Here is a 17,506-nt window from a genome sequence, read left to right on the forward strand (position 1 = left end):
TCCAACCTCTCTTTCCCCAGCCTGTAGAACTGCAGGGGCTCATTGTGACCCAAGGGCAGGATCTGGCACTTGGCCTTATGGAACCTCATACAATTGGCCTCAGCCATTCTATCCAGCCTGCCCAAATCCCTCTTCAGAGCCTTCCTGTTCTCCAGAAGACCAACACTCCCATCTAACTTGGTATCACCTGCAAACATATTAAGGGTGTACTTGATCCCTCATCCAGGTCACCTATGAAGATATAAACGAGGCAGGCCTAAATACTGAGCCCTGGAGAACACCACTTGAGATAAGCCACCAACAGGAATTAACTCCATTTATCATTTAAAAAGGTGTATATATAAAATGTATAAAACTGTAGCCAGGAAGACTATAATCACACACTAACAATTCTGGTCAGACCTCTGTAACTCAGCTAATAAGGCTTAAATGTTATGAAGACTTTTTTCAGGATTAATTTTTGACCAGGAACATATCCTGACTTCTCTCACTGTTTGATTAAAGGTCCTGCTCACAGAAGAGGAAAGCAACTTTCTCAATTTATGATGTAGGAAAGGATTTGCCTGGGATATTTGTGCTCTGAATATGTAACATCATTCTATGTATTTTCATTTCTTTATAAATTAACAATGGACTTTGCTGGGCTCTTTCTTCTGTATGGTAACATTGGGCATTTTCTTCTGTCACTCTTGTTTCTCTTTCTTTTGTAGAGTGCGGTCCCCATAGGATATGATCCTCAACAGCAAATCTGAATTGAGGAAAGGAAGCAAAGATGATTTCCAATAGAATTTGCAAGAATGCAGACTTTTTTTTTAAAATACCCATGTGCTCACAAAATCTTTTATTTATTTTTGCCTTAGGTAGTGATAATTCATTACAAATGTATGGGATGATAAGAGGAATTAGTTTGAAAGGAAGAGGCCTCTCAGAGTCACTCCTGCCTCTTGCTGCATTTGTTTGTGTTTATGTAAGCAAAAAAATGGCATGCATTATCTTTTTATGAGCCTTGCGATTTATTCTGTTTTGTTGTCAGACCTTTGGGAATGCATTCTATAAACTTTATTGAGACAAGATATCTAGAGGCGTTTGCATATTTGTGAGCTCAGCATAATATTACTTTTTAATGCACTTTTGACTTTGCATGGAGAAAATGGAGTAAGAAAATGTAAAACAAATATATTTCAGGTGGCTTCAGATTTATTACCTGCTTTTTGTTTCCCTAGGTTAAAAGCAAGTAAAGATTCAATCATTTAAATTCAATAAACACTGAGATCTACTAGCTTAATTTCTGACTCTTTCTCTGGCTAAAAATGAAAATTACTTGTCAAGGTCTGAATTTAAAAATCTGTTAAGGATAGATCTATGCTAACTGAAAGATGTATTTAAATGTATTCTGGTATGGTTCTTGAATTGGGTTTTATGACGTGTCTGCTTGCAGTAGAATGACTCACACAGATTTTGGTGTGGTTTTAATTCTCTACGTTGTTCCTGATATTGCCCCAAATTGGCATAAGCACGTGTGCAGTACTGTGCTCAGCTGTGCAGAGATATTCACACTCTGATGCAAGTCCAGCAGTAGACCTATGAAGGTAGACCAAGGCTTGAGAATGTGTGATGTATAAGCAATCAGACACTGAAAGAATTGCTTTTGGACAGCCTTGAAAAGAGAAATTAAAATGAAATCTTATTGTGGTCTTCAGCTACCTAATGGAAGGGTTTAGAGAAGAAATATGTGGGACCTTCTCAGAAGCATGCAGAAGGAAAGAGGGTGATGCAGAAAGGAAAACCTTTTCACTGGGAAGGTAGACAAACACCGGAAAAGGTACCCAAAGAAGTCTGTCATGTTCCCTTAACTGATAGAAATTTAAATGTATTTTTTAAACAGAACTTAAATGATCTGTACACCTTTTATTTTAGATACTTTATTTACATTAGTGGTTTGTCACTGTTAGAAGAACAGGTTTAGGTATTTTTTTTTTTAATTTCCGTTCTTTGCATTTCTGTCTGTGCTGACATCTCAGAACTCTCCAACGATGTCAGGGGTTCAAATATGAGAAGAATTTGCCATTTCTGGTTCATTTTAAGAGAAAATATTGGGATACCATGGTGAAGTTAAAGTCCCACTGGCTCCCATCTTTCTTTTTCTCTTCAGCTAATTTCTTTGTTATGATTTGTACCTTTTTTTACCCAAACTGTCCATTAATAAATTAGAATTTATGAGCACTCTTAAAGAAAATATTTACACATCGTCTTAAAGACAATATTTATGGAAAACCTATTTATACCATATAGAAGCACTTCTGATATAATCTGGAAAATGAAACTCCCTTTGGAAAGGTTTCTGATTTGTTATATTTTCCTTCCCTGATAAATCACTTGATTTTGAAATAACATCCTCACTGACAGCTTGGGTAAGTGACACAAAACATCCTCTCTTCCTCATGGTGTAGAGGTTCCTCTGAAAAAATTCTGTCTCTCTGAACAGAAATAAAAAGAATGTTTCCTTTTTTTGTGTTCTAAAAGAACATAGTGATTTTCACACACTCCCTCTCAAGCAAAGAAGGGATATATTTGGCTGCACTGGCACCCTTCTCTTTCCTACCCCATCTTTTTATAAAGATAGGTGTTAGTTGTGATTTTTGACCATGCTGTGGCAGATGAGGTGCACCTGTTGCAATCTTATTGCATTATGCACATAGAGAAAATAAGAAAAAAAAAAAAAAAAAAAAAAAAGCAAAGGAGCAGTTTCTCCACTTAGGCACTAAGTCAGCAGTGCATACATCATCATTATTCAAGAAAACATGCCATGAACATGCAACGTGCTGATGGATGTGCTTAGGTGTTATGTTGAATTAGGGACTTAATGGCGAAAGACGAGCAGTAGAGCTGAACAGTTCATATTTGGAGAACCATGTCCCCATGGAACTCAGATGTTAATGACAATCATATGCTGCATCACAGTCAAAAAAAAAAAAAATATAAATAGAGTTTGAGGAAACTGCAATGTATGTTGTAACATTACAAATAATCACCGTCCTTAGAAGTGTTCAGACTTTGCTATGAATATTAAAATTTTTGAGTTTTGTTGAATGTAGAAACAATGTGAGTGAAGCAGTAACATGCTGGAGCTTGTTGCCAGGAGGAGATTGTGGAGACACAGAGTATCAAGAGGTTCAAAAAGGATTAGAGAAATTAGGCTGACAAATTAGATGAGACAAATTAGATGTTAAATGAGCAAAGTCAATACTACACTATTGAGTGACTGACAAAACAAATAAAAAAGCCATAGTCAAGAGGGACCTTGATGAACTGTAAGGTTGAATGAGCAGAAACTTTATGGAGTTTGGCAAGGAGAAGAGCAATGTCTTGCACATGAGCAGAATAAAGCCATTTATCATTATAGCTGTTAACTGACAGGCTGAAATAGTTCTGCTGAAAAGGACCTGGGCACAGTGGGTGGCCACTATATTTAGCAGGAGCCAGGAGCAGAATGACTGTGAAGAATGCATGGTCCATATTTGTATACCATATGAAGAGAAGTGCCAGGAGACTGAGAGTGGATGTTATTCTCACCAGTGAAGATAAAGTTACACCTAGAAGAGTGTTCAGTCTTGAACCTCTCAAATTCAAGAAGCATGTAACAAAACCAGAGGTAGGAGAGTGACAAATGTGATTAAGGCCCTAGAGTACAGAAAGTGGAGAAGTAGAGGAAGATGGGTATATTTAATATGACTAAGGTGAGTGAAAGAAGTCTAATGTCATCCTGGAATTGGTTCAAGAACGTTTACAAGGATTACAGAGTCCAATTCTTCTTATTAGTGGCAGATGCTAAATCAAAGTGGAATGGATACAAGGGGACTAAAAATTGAAAAGATCTTTCTCTCTGAGACGATCACATAACACTGGAACAGGAGAAAGAATCTATATCCTTGGAGGTTTTCCACATCTTGTTAAACAATCACTGCTGACCTAATTCAGCTTTAGCAGCATTCATACTCTGAGCAATTTTGCAAAATTCAGGGCTCCCTTCAATCCAGAGGTTTTGTGGGGTTGTTTGTTCATTTTGTGGGTAAGTTTTTAAGGTTTTTGTGCTTTGGTTTTAGGGTATTGCGTATTTTTTTTCTGGGGGGGGGGAGGTGGTTGTGGTTTTTTTAATTATCTTTTTAGTGACATGGAGAACAGAAAGTTTTAAACAGACATAAAAGGGAAGATGGAGATATGTACACTCTAACATCCCTACTACAATAACTTTCAAAGAAGTCATCTCCATTCAAGGTTTAGACTTGCATATTCTCTCTAAACAGCCTTTTCTGCTGCTACTTTCAGAGAAGGAATAAGTATTGGAAATATTGGTAGGACATTTCTTGTGTTTTAAGAAGGTAACTACAAGATGGTGCATCTTTCTCTCTACACACCCTCTCTTCCAAGCATATTGCTGTCTTAAAAGTTATTCCTCTACTGTTTACATTGTCCTCTAACAAGTAAAGAAAATTAAATCTGTATTATTTGACCAAAGCAACGTTTAGCTCAGGTCTAACAACATGATATAGGAAAAGACATCATCATACCATGGACCTCTTCCTTGTCTATTTATGTATCCCCTTACAGTGTACTGATCCATTATAAGTAACAAAACATCAGTTTTTGGTAGAAAATAATAGCTTCACAAGAAAAGCAAGAAAGAAATTAATTTTCAAAGGACTACAAGGAAGTCAGAATATTGAGAACTAGTGAATTTATTGATAATACATCCAGAATAAAACCAACTATACTATTTGAACAATTAGAAGCAAAAATATATGTGATGTGTTTTTGTTTTCTCTTTATAGCGAGTCCAGAATCAGTATGAATAGGAAAAGCTCATGGTTTAGAGTAGCTTTTTGATTTGGCTTGTTTTAAGAAAAAGTAACATAGCTGGAAAAATTAAAGGTGTTCAGGCTTATAAATTTAAGACACTGTATCAACATTGTCAAATGACCATTCTTAGATTGTCCCAGATGCAACCTACAAGAGTAACTAGAAAAGAATGTAAAGATTTTCACTTTGACTCTAGATGTCACGGCAGCAGTCTTGGAAAACTCAGGAGTTTTTGCCATTGAGATGTTTACTGTATAACTTGGATTTTTAGCAGACAGCTTTGATTTTTTAGACACATAGTCTTTCTGTCCATTATTTTCCTTCCCTCTCTCCTTGAAGTATCTTCATGGCCCCTTCTTGCTCAGCTGGAGCTCCATGCAAAAGCCATCTATCAGCAAAAAAATTGGATGGAGATTTATCTACTGTTAACACAATAAAAGTAATTCCACTCCACAAGTAAATCACCACTACAGTGGAGACACAGTGCACTTATCAAGCAATGCTAGCCCCGTACTGTGAGTGTGCAGCTATAATGCTACCATTGTGATTGCCTGGGGAATACAAATGCATTAACAACTAATAGGATTATTGACCTCATGTCACAGAAATGAAATAATTTCTGTTTTGAAATTCTGGTTTAATTGTCATAATTAAGAGTTCTTTCCCTCCTGCCTTGACTTTCACAGGGAGTAGATGTATGTAATAAGAAAGACACGTACAAAAATTCTTCATAAGGCTGGATGGGTAAAGGTAAGAATATAGCAAGTTGGCAACCAATAAATGCACTATATTTTTTGAGATTTTTGATGCACAGTGATTAGTTCATCAGTATATTTTTTTGCATGAGAAGGCAAGTTTAAGAAGTTCCCTTCTTTCTTTTTCTGGGTAATCTATTTGTCCTCACACCAGCACTCATTACCCTCCACTTTGGTGCTGACAAAAATATCTGTAAATCCCACAAGGTAATGTGGGCCAGAGAAAAGATTCATGTAATGAAAGATATTATTTTTATACTTTTGAATTTCTTTTCAACTTCACTCATATCAGTTTTATTTGCTAGATCTGTTTTAAAATGTTTAAAATAGTTATTTTTTTAAAAAAGTGAAAATATAAAAATGTGCTTGTTTGTTTCTTCCTTGTCTGCTCAACCAAAATTCCTGATTATTTAACCTCATACAGCAGTATTGGCCCATCCTTTGTAACTGGGTTTTTCATTGGCAGATAATAGCTGAGTCCTTTCAAGGAGTATGTTCAGCATTTCCCTGGAGAAACTGACTTCCCATAGTGTGGCTGGATGTACTCTTTCCTGAGTAACTGTTTGGTTGGCTGTTTGGATGGCTGGGCCCAGAGCGTAGTGGCGAATGGAGTAGATTCCAATTGCTGGCTGGTCTCAAGTGCCTCGGTGTTTGGGCCAGCCCTGTTTAACATCTTCATGGGTGACCTGGATGAGGGAACCAAGTGCATCCTAAGACAGTTTGCTGACAACACCAATCTGGGCAGGAGTGTTGATCTGCTGAAATGTAGGAAGACCCTACAAAGTGATCTGGACAGGCTGGATTGATGGGAGAAGGCAAACTGTATGAGGTTCAACAAGGCCAAACACCATCTGGGTCACTACAACCCCAGGCAGTGACCATTCCCCCTTGTACTCCACACTGGTGAGGTGGCACCTTGAGTCGTATGTTCACTTTTGGGCCTCTCACATTGAGGTGCTGGAACATATCCAGGGAAGGCAACAGAATTGGGGAAATATCTGGACCACAAGACCGATGAGGAGCAGCTGAGGGAGCTGCAGGTGTTTAGCCTGGAGAAAAGGAGGCGCATGAGGCAACTCATTGCCTTCTACAACCGCCCAAAAGGAGGCTGTAGGGGTTTCAGTGTCTCCTGCCAGGTAAAAAGTTATAGGATGAGAGGAAATGGTCTCACAGTTTGCCAGAGCCCAACTAGTTAGATATTAAGAAAATTTTCTTCACAGAAAGGGTTGTAAAGCATTGGAAAAGGCTGCCCAGAAAAAGGGTGGAGTAGTCACCATCTGTGGTAGTCAAAAAGCATGTGGCTATAGCACTTGAAGACCTGGTTTGTAAACATGGTAGTAGTGCTTAGCTGGGGGTTGGACTTAATGATCTAAAGGTCTTTTCCAACCTTAACAGTTCTATGATCTTCCAATGTGCCTATTTAGATTTTCTTGCAGCCAGGTTCATAGCTGACTTCAGAAATTACTACTGTGTTATACAGAGACTGGCTTTGGCTGTAGGACCCCTGGAAAAGACTTGTTTTGTGGGTAGGCTTTTTAACTGCAGGAATGCTGTTCAATTCAACGCACCATAAAGAGCTGATACATTTGTTACCTTTTTTTTCCATGCAACTCAGAGATTTATATGGTCATAAAATTCCTGAATAGATCAGAAATTTCACAACCATGGATGGAAAGCAGATCTACAATGATGTTCCCTCCTTCCTATTTCTTTGAAAGAAATTGGTGAGAGAAGGAGAATTTGCCTTTTTGAAATAAAAGGTCAAGAGAAGAGATAATGGGATGGAAAGAAGATCCTTTCCTCTATTTTGAAAATCACAGGATCATAGAATGATAACATTAGTCTAGAGTAGGCTCAGAATTAGCTTTTTCTTGAGATCACCTTCAATTTCAATCAGGAGATAAGTGCTATTTTATGATTACTGTCACACACTGATGGTTTTCATTACCCCAAAGATTTTTTAAGCCAAAAGTGTGCTGTTCAGATGCAGAAGTGTACCACTGAAGAAACCTAGAGCCCTGTTACGGGAATTATATGAACATAAAATCCTGTCCAACTAGAAATAACTTGATCATTTCTCAAACATTAAGAAGACAAAAACAGATATGCTTGTCAGTGGGATGACTGTGAGAGAAGAAATGAGAAAGATGTTTTTTCCTTCTTCGTTTATTTTAATGGTCTTGTTCATGTGGAACAGGTAATATACAACGTGGCAGAGGCAGCACCTCTGCTGAGGATCCCAGAAATGGAGGCGAAGCCAATTCTGGAACGCGTTTGCCGCATGTCAAAGGTGATGAATGGGAGATGATTTATTAAGTCACCTGGGCTGTTCACTTCTGTGCCAGGGTTTGTTCCAACAGTGTTTCTGTGTGTTTAATGGATTAATGCAGTTCAATGAAGTTTATTCATGAAAGAGAATGTGGGCTCAGCATTTTCATTCCAAGTATGTGAAAAACACTGCTTAACAGAATTCTGATTTAATTTGCCAGAACAGAACCCAAGAGGACAAATTCACTGTCCTTTACATCATACCTTTCCTTTAGCAGAAGTGACAGAAATTAGATACTTAGTACAACTCTTGCTTGGTATTGAAGTATGGAAAAATTCTTAACAATGCAAAAAGGGCCAACTTTAATCACAACTGTATGTCCCTGAGCAGCACATATGATACAATAAATATCTCTATAAGTTTCAGAAATGTACATTTTGCTTTTGGAGCAGTAAAGGTGGGAAAAAGCCAAACAAAATCTAAAACTAAAACTAAAGCTATTTTCTGTGTATGTGCTGACACAACAGTGTTTTTCAGGAAAAGTTTATACCTTGCTGTGCTTTTCTTTCTTCACTGTAAAAGGCATCAAACAAAAAGCAAAAATCATGGACTTGAATGTTTATCCTCAAAATGGAGGCTCTTGAGGGAATGATACTGATGACCGAAAGAGCTTTTCAAACGGTTTAAATTTAAAGGAGTTTTCTAAGAGTAATAAAATAATATGAAAGCTCAATCTCAGCCTATCTAGTTATTTTTGAAACACATAAAAATTTCAGGGGCTAATACACTGAACAGAAAACTGTTGGAGGAAACATTCCAGATTATTACATAAAATTATCTATTGAAAAACCATCAGATAAGAACAAGTAGGAAAAATTTTAGCCCCCTAAAAAAAGAAATCCCCCTCTAATCTAATTTCTTTAATACTTAATGAAAAAAGAATTCTTCTTTCAGATTTTACAAGCCAAAGAGATTTCAATAAATCTTGATCAGTACAGTTTCAGGTGTGTGGTGTGAATAAATATGAAGGTTAGGTTTAGGATGCCTGTAAAATATGGGTTGTATTTCTAATTCTGGTTTTCACTGATTGATAATTATAAAACAATCAAGATGATCATAAGGTGTTATTCCATAACTAGTAATTTCTGAAGTGTTGTATTGCTTTGCAAAGAATTTTGAGGTCAGAAAAAGGATGTAAAAAAAATATAAATTTGTGATTCTTTGTCCTTTTTTAATCTTTCTGATCTTTCAAATCTTTCAAAACTTGTGAGTTTTTGGCAAGATGACATATCTGATCGTCAGGCCTCTTTGTTCATCAAGTGGGAATACCATTTTTTATATCCAGAGTGAAAATACAGTTATTTTTTCTTGTTCTATGGAATGTAGTACTCTTCTACAAGAACTACTTTATCTACCTTTGGTGTGCAAAGATCACTACAACTAAATCACAGAACAGTGTACATTCTCAGCAAGTATACTTCAAATTTATGTTAAGAAAGAGACATCTGACACCAAAGTGAGGTCGTTTACTACAGAAAATGTTTATGTATTAGCAGCATTACTTATTCTAATTTATATATATATATATATATAACTGATATATATTGATATTCTAATTGATATATTGATATTACTTATAATATCCTTACTCCCATATAATTAAAACCAGAGTACATGTTATACACCTCTGTTAGGCATCAATCAAGTATACTTGTACAACACACAGCTTAATTCAGACAGACAACAAGTATATAATTTTTCAAAGGATGAAGTTAATAAATAAATCTGGAAATCCAGAGGTGGAAGTAACAAATTGATGTCACAGCTATTAACTTTAATCCAGCTTAGTTTTTTTTTAATTCTTGCCAGTGAGAACATCTACAATTTATCCCCCAAAGAACAGAGAGGAGCATGGGGAAATTAGAAGTGAGTTTTGTTTCTTTCAGCAAGTAAAAATTAATGAACATGGGAGATGATAAATGTGGAAAGTTAATGGAGTTTCCTCTTTTAAAAAGGGTTTAAAATATTCCTTTATTGTCTTGCATGGCATAGAACTTAGTTCAGCACACAGCCGAAACACTGTGCTGGGGAATGTCCTGGAACATTTGAGTTAGCACAAGAACAATTCTGTGACTCCTTTAACTTATTTTGCCCCATTTCCTTTTATTCAGTTTTTAATATTCTGCCCTTCTCCTCCAATATGTTGGAAAATATTCTGAGCAAGTAAAGGGATTACCAAGAAGATAGACAGATATCTTGATTTTCTCAAGGCTGCATACATGAAAATAAACTCCAGAAGCAGTTAATCCATCCTTCAGGCCAGTTGGATTTATGGCAATTGCATGGACTGTCAAATGAATGGGCAGTGCATGATACTCCTCAGTGTCTTGTACTGCAATGTGACAATAACCTTTGTTCTGAATAAAGAGTTTGGAAATCTTCAGAAAGAATCTAGCAGTAAAAAGGGATTTTTTTTTTTTGGATAATAAATCTTTTGAAGCAGGCTTTTGTTTCTGAGTATGCAGTGGCAGGAACAATCATCTAAATGTGTGGCCTTCCTTATTTTAAAAAGCAGCATTTCTGGAATGTTTTCTAGAGTTTGGAATGTTGAAATAAGAGGAAAACTAAATAACATGCTCAGTTTCAGATAGTCATTTATAATGTAGCATAGAATAATATATTTTGTTCCATGTGTTGACATCTCTGACATATGGAGATTTCTTATTTATATACACATTTGTTATTCATCACTGCAAAAGATAGTTGAATAAATATGAATAAAAGGAATATGCAAACAATTTTTTTCTTAAAATACTTCTGTCTGGATGGAATTTTGCATCTTCCATACATGGTTTTGGTATATTTCAGGCTAATACCTTGGTGGAAGGACTAGGAAATGTACAGCTTTAAACAAGAGTTTGAGGGGTTTTTGTTTTGTTCTTTTCCATACTGAAAGGAACACAAAGTAGGAAGGGATATAGGAAACAATTTTTGTTTCAATTATGGAGTTACACTGAGAAAACACCAAAAGTTTTATGGTTCTGAATATTAGAATTTCTTGTTTGGGTATTAAGTATTCTTATCCTGTCAATCTTATGGAAATGAAAGTGGTATGGAATAGGTGTTAGAAATTAAAGCCATTTCATATAATTATTAAATGTGCCATTCCATTCTGAAAAGGGTGTAGCATTAAATGGGCTTTGTTTGATATTAATCAAACTTTCCTACCTGAAATACCTTCTAAATTTAATGACTCTGTTCTGCAATCAAGATTGGCTGTCATTCAAATTCAGTCTATGGGAGGATATGTCTTTTTAATTTTTTTTTTATTATAAGATTACTATACACAGAGCCAAAGAAAGCCGTACAAAAAAAAATGTAATTATATGAGATGAAAGATAGAATAAAACTGTTTGAGAGAATAAAGATGTATCATTCAATATCTCATATGTTCTTTGACATAGAAGTGATTTCTGCAGTTGTAAGAAGAATGATAATTTACTAGGATTTGGATTCTGCATTTGTTAAAGCAGTGTTGTACTCTTACAGTGCATGTTACGTAGATAAAGCTCAGTAAAAGGAGAAAATAGAAAGGAACATGTCTCAGTGGCAGAAACTCTTCTATTTTGCTTTCATAGGATGTTGCTTAAAAGTCTGCATTTCAAAAGATCAGTGTTATTCACAAAAATCAAGCATTTAAAAATGTGAAGAAGTTGTTACACATCATCAGGTTTTCACTGAAGGTAAGTTTTCACAGGAAGGAAAATGCTAAATAATACGATTGAAAGGAATATTGCTGATTCACACCCTTTAAGAATTAAGAAAAATTAGTTATGGCAACATATTAGCTATATAGAACACAGGAATTTTTTTTCCCTTCTTTCCAATTTTTCCCATCCCAGTGAGACTGGGATTTGAGTCCATTTTTCTGGTAGAAGCAGAGAGAAAGAAAGAAAGAAAAACTCTCTTTCTACTTACTGATCTAACACCAACTATACATTGCTGGAGCAAGGTGTGCGCATGAGCTTTCTCACGCCCATAGAAATAAAACAAACTTTCAGTTCAAACAGCAGCTATGGGCTTTGTTCTTCAATTGCAAAGGTAAAGCAGATGGAACAGATGTTATTTCTTTGTGGCTCTCCTCCATTTCAGAATTCATATCCTTTCACTCAGCTGTGTGCTCTCTAAAAAATTATTTTCATGAATCAAATTGTTGTCCTTGGTTAATGAGATGCTGAGGGACAACTGAGACTGTTGTCCCTACATTATTACTGTCTCTCCCTGTAGAGTGCAGGTTCCAGAAGTGACCAGTCCACATCTTGCCATGTTCACAGCATTACTCGAATTTTAATATAAAATTCCATTTAGAAAATTAATTAAAGTTATAACTCCAGCACAGAAAATTAAGGACAATAATAAAAGAGCTAGCTGGAAAAATTCCACTCAAATAGTTTTTCTCTCGTTCAGTGCTATTCAGACAAAACCAGTTCAATTTTTTTTTCTTTTTTGATGTGAGGTGAGATCAGCTTGGACAAATTTTTATTGTATGGTATTGCACAGAAAAAAACATTTTGATATAGCATAACTTTTTGATTTCTTGGAAAAAAACTTTCTATTTTGAAAAAAATATTATTTAAAAGTGAATATTATGTAACAAATAGAGAAATAATAAAATATATAAATGAAATTATGAAGCCAATATAAGGACATGATGTAGTTTTACTCTAATTTCAGCTGTATTTGACATACTAACATATTTTTAGTGGACAAAAATCAGTTCTTTGGTTATGTCTAGTTGTATCTCTCCCTGAAACTAAAATAAAACAGTCCATTTTACCTTGTTTTTATAAACATATAACAATTGTAGTATACCCTGAGAGAATTGATAGATAGCATAATAAACAACAACATATTTAATCTTATTTGTTTATTGCAAGGTGCATACTTTTCTTAACAAAGGAAAAGCAATAGATTAATTGATGCATCCATAATGTACTCCATAAACTCTCATATTGGTGATTAATTTAGAAATTGGGAAAAACAGGATCAGTAAAAAAGAAATTAAAGGTAAGCAATGGACTTGATAAACAGAATAGGAGACAGTAAACAGGAAAGAGTCCCAAGAACTGATCTGTATAAGAGCCTTATGAAAGTTTCTTAATGATTTGTATACAGAGGTTAAATGTGAGTTCACAGAATTTACTGATGATTCAAAGAAGGGCAGCACAGCAAAAACAGAATCTAAGTATCATGGCAGAATCATTACATCAAATGAGGAAATTAATAGAATTGTATAGAAATTTAGGACATCAAATAGTTTTGAAAAAGTAATTATATTTCTCAGATGAGCTAGGGGCATTTCGCTCAAAAATAGCACGAGGAGAAGACATTGGTTCATTATAGAATGTCTGAAAAATGTCATTATAAGCCATTAAGAAAAAGTCAAATGTGGAAATGAAGTGCATTAAGCAACACATTTTCAGTAGAAACCAGAAAGTAAACTTAGGGAAAATAGAATGATTTAAGAAAAAGAACAGATTAATTTTTTTACCAATGGAGACTAAAATGCTTGTCTCATTTCATCAGGTTAAGCACAGCCTGAATAGGGAATATGATTTCTTTTTTCAAAAGGCATCACTAGGGAGAATAATTATCTTGAGTAAAGAATAAAAATATGTATTTCCCATAAAGTTTTGTAAGTTCAGGATGGGGTTTTTTGTTGCTGTTGTTGGGGGGGTGGTGGGGGTGATTGGCTTTTATCATTGTTTTGATTTGGTTTCTTTAATCCACTTTGATTTCTATGCCAGTTTGGTAATACTTACAGAGAGGACACTGTTAAGTGTAGGCTTTAGGACTAATGCCTCAGCAGATATAAATTCTGCTGGTACTTCTGCCTCTGAACTGCATAGTCATCATTTTTTAAGACTCTTTATTTCCCAGCATCTAGATGCCACTTAACTGAAACACCTAATTTAAAAGATATCCTAGTTTACTAACATTTTATGCATACAAAAATTGAATCATAACTATGGAGGGAAGAGGGGGAGGGGGACAGGAAGCAGCTCAGGAAAAAATGAGGATGCCATGATATCAATGGTATCATAAGTGTCTAGCCACTTAAGATTATGTCATTTTTGGCTGCAAAATACTGAACATATTAAAAATTTTACATTTAGAGAACACTGATACATACTTCGAATGTATCCTGGGCTAATATTCAGAGTATCTTCTTTTTTTTTTTTTTTTCAAAATATCTTCCTACATTATTCTTTTGAAGTTGTTATCAGTTCTATATTTTTAAAAAGGATGATTTCTTTATAGAGATTTCCCTACAAGTTAATTCATTCCTCCCAGGGGAGGACATTGCTTCTTTTTTTTTTTTTTTTTAAGCATTAGGAGTAGTTCTTAAATTAATCTATCAGTACTTATTTTTTTTCCTTTTTTTTTTTTTTTTTCTGTTTTAGTGAATTCTTATTTATAAATGTGAATTACACCGACATGGAAAATATAACTACCCATGCTGCTTTCCAAATGGTTCAATTACAGGTAGAACTCTCATGGGAGACAACACTTACATTCAGTGACAACTCTGATAAATATTTTCTCATTTTGGCTGAATAACATAGTAATTTCTGTATTTCATAGGGACAGCTGAAAGAAGAAAGTAATTGGCATAGTATTACTGCCTTGTCCTTTATAACCTCAGTCTTAAAGAATAAATGTCCCTTAAATGTGATTGAATGAAGACTCATTAATGGAAGTTATGTGAGCTAATCAGACTGTCAGTCTGCATTTTTTGGTGTCTGGAAAATGAAAAGTAAGCAAGACACTTACTAGAACAAGTGAGACATGGTTTTTGCTGTGATAAAGATGCAATCCAATACAAATCTACTGAATGTCATCTTCTCTTGGAGTCAAAATGACATCTTTATTCTCCACACTTTTAATCCTGAGGCACCTCACAGCAGCAACTGTCAAACTAGTGCTAATTCAAAAAGAGCCCTGGAGGTGAAAATGTTTGACAGCCTCTCTCAGTTATCCAAATGAAAAATCAGGTTGTTTTATTTCGTCATCCTTTTTGTCCACTTCTGTACACACTTCCTTCAATTTGCCTTTCAATTTCTTTGTCATTGCCAGCCTCCCCAATTATTCAACCTTAAGATTCCTTTTCCGCTGCTGTTAATGGTTCAGATAGAATTGTTTGCAGTGTAACACCAAAAAAGGGTGTGAATTCCCTAATATGAATGGTAAAGGTACCTTGTTTTTGAGCTGTAGACTTCATCAGAGAAGAAGAAAACAGCCTCAATCTTATCTTTATTTTGCAGAAGGACTCCCTGCTTTCTGAATATATTAATTTACATAATTAACATTACAGTAAATGTGAAGTAAAGATTAAGAAAAAGGCATGAGTGCCAAAGTAACTTGGAAGTAATCTTATAGGGCTTTGGCTGCTCTTGGCTTCTAATTTACTCTGTATTGATGCTCTATTAAGTGTTATAAAGGCATGAAATGTGGACTAGTCATTTCAATATAATGCATTTATTATGATTTTCTGTCTCTGTTGCTATGAACACCATTAGTTTTATAGCATGCAGAATGTGCAGAAATGAAATAGTCAGAATAATTGCTTAATCACTCCACAGTATTTAAGGTCATTGGGTCACAAGGTCACTCCTTCATTAAATTGGAAGCCATTGAGTTCCTCTCAAAGACCCAGAGATCCTCATGACAGAGGTGTTTGTGGATGGCAGGAAATGTGGGACGGCCCTAAGCAAATATGAATGGAATAAGTGTAGCTGAGACATGCAGTGCACCACAATGCAGATGTCCTAAAGTGTGTCTCAAACCAGTGTACATGCGAGGAACTAAAGGTGAACCCAAAGTGAAAAGCTAGCATCAAAAATATTCAGTGTATGGTTGCATTCATGTCTCTGGAGGTGGCTCAGGCCATCCCATCAGTGCTAAACATCAGCAGCCTGGAATTCTCATGGACTGGGTGTGAATAGATACACAACAAAAAAGACCACAGGGCCATCTAAGTGTAAGACCCCTGTCTGGGCTGGGATCAGGGTGACAGTCATATCCCAAGGTTTTACAATCTAAAAACGGAATCATTTTACATAAAAATCATGCCATTTACCAGTAAAAATAATTACTTTCAGAAGCCTGAAAAAAATAAAAAATATGTGTAAGCAAGCGACTTTTTTTTCTCTTGAATCTTACCCGACAATCAAGATTCAGTAAGTAAAATTTTAGCCAAACTGTTGAGCTGCTGGGCAAACTCTGGGAACAATAAAAGCTATAGTTGTATTTGTGCATATTCTCTGTAGACTTAATGGAATAATATCATGTTCAAAAAGTCCCTTGCTGGGGATGACAAGAAAAATTCAAACTGCACATTTTTGCATAAAAACATACTTTGTTGTTCTTTTGTATTTTGTGTTCTTAGCCTCATTAGATTGGTTGTGAAGGAATTAATTTTAAACTATTTAATGCAGCACTCTACAGTACTACTTTCCAAAGGTCCCTTAGAAAACTTTCAACCAAATATCACTGACATCAATGGAAATGGGATTTTCGCATTGTGCTCTGTGAGCTCTGGATCCTTTTTCATGTTTACAAGTTATTTCTGTGTTATTTTTCAAATTGTCAAAGCTCTTTTGTAAGGTTGACATTAAGCTGTGAAGAGCAACAGGACTAAACTCACCATATTAGAGCCAGTAGGTTATCTCCAAAAGGATGTCATGGCTCTGATTCATTCATGAAACAAGGTTCACACAATCTGTTATGTATTACAGTTTGCCTGACTACATTTTCTTCTTTGTATTTTGGCCAAGACATTTCAGTGCTCCTCTTCCTTTGAGACCCTCTGTTTAAGATGTGAGTGATTTCCAGTGCAGAACATTATTGCTGCAATTGATTAATTAACTCTCTGTTAATAAACCCACTCCTGAAATTCTAACTTTTTAGTCCAGGGGCTTCCACTTTACTTTTAGAGTGTTTTTTTAAAGTGTTTTTTTAATGGTGTGTGAAAAAATGTCAGGATTAATTTTGATTATTTCATGTTGCTTCTCTGGACATACTATAAGAAATAAATAGAGATAAGAAAAGCTGGATAGGGATTTTGTGTACCCGTCTCACTCCAGACTACTTTCAAACAAAGTAAATTACATTCTTTATTGATCAGCAGGGAAATTCATAGTGCACAAGGGAATGTCCCCACTGGGCAGACTGGTTCTCCATTACTGGCACAGTTATTTACCTTCTACTTGCTGATTTCTAGAGAAGAATGAATTAATTTTTTCATCCTTTAAAATAGGCTGCTGGGAAGATGCATGAAGGATCTTTACCTTTGCAAATCAAATGTCTTTTAAGAGGAAAATGGAAAAATATTGCCTTGCTGTGTCTGAGGCCCTATGAACAATAAATTCATGGCTTGTATAAATAAAGTGTTAACATTTATGTGGAGTTTAATGTTCTTTTTAACTGCCAGAACCATAAAGTTCTCTGATTTGCTGCTATTCTGGATTTTCAAGAGCTCGTGAGGGGACCATTTAGGCCGAGCCTTTGAGCAGAAGAGCAGTAGTAGTGCACATCATCCTGTACCTGCCATTCCAATCTCCCC

General features: G+C 35.5%; 1 long non-coding RNA gene across 2 annotated transcripts; it reads left to right on the forward strand.

The window, feature by feature from the left end:
- Nucleotides 1–111: 111 nt before the first annotated feature.
- Nucleotides 112–9,795, forward strand: LOC128784168 (uncharacterized). Of its 2 annotated transcripts, XR_008429391.1 has the most exons (5): nt 112–332; nt 1,701–1,822; nt 5,544–5,607; nt 7,810–7,902; nt 9,751–9,795. It is a non-coding gene; the product is annotated as an uncharacterized LOC128784168 (long non-coding RNA). The 2 variants fall into 2 exon arrangements; XR_008429390.1 differs by lacking the exon at nt 9,751–9,795 and having other exon boundaries at nt 7,810–8,030.
- The last annotated feature ends 7,711 nt before the right edge of the window (nt 9,796–17,506 follow it).

This window comes from Vidua chalybeata, chromosome 2, assembly GCF_026979565.1.
Source record: "Vidua chalybeata isolate OUT-0048 chromosome 2, bVidCha1 merged haplotype, whole genome shotgun sequence".
NCBI lineage: Eukaryota > Metazoa > Chordata > Aves > Passeriformes > Viduidae > Vidua > Vidua chalybeata.